We start from the raw sequence: 395 nt of genomic DNA on the forward strand, positions 1-395 counted from the left end.
GGGGGGGGGGGGGGGGAAGAAGAAAGGCAGAGGGAGATGGAAGAAGAGGCGGAGGAGAAAGACCTTTACTCTGGAGCACAGACCAGGCCAGACCAGGCTCGTCTTGTCTGGGTTGCTAGGAAACCGGCAAGGCGCCTGATCTAATTTATTAAATTCAGCCTCTCGCCTCCTCTATATCTCTCTCTTTCTCTTCCTGTGTCTGTCTCGCTCACTCACTTTCGGCCTCCATGCTGCTTTCCCTATCTGTCGTTATCTTTCCCACCCTCTAAGGCGCTTATCTCTCTCCCTTCCTCTCCTCTCCTCACTCTTCCTCTCTCGTTCCCCCTCTCTGTATCAGGCACTCCCCAGCCGCCTGTGTGTATGTGCGGATATCTCTCTCTCTCATCTCTCTCTCT

Source organism: Morone saxatilis, unplaced genomic scaffold (genome assembly GCF_004916995.1).
Source record: "Morone saxatilis isolate NCDOM2014 unplaced genomic scaffold, NCSU_SB_2.0 Contig24, whole genome shotgun sequence".
Taxonomy (NCBI): domain Eukaryota; kingdom Metazoa; phylum Chordata; class Actinopteri; family Moronidae; genus Morone; species Morone saxatilis.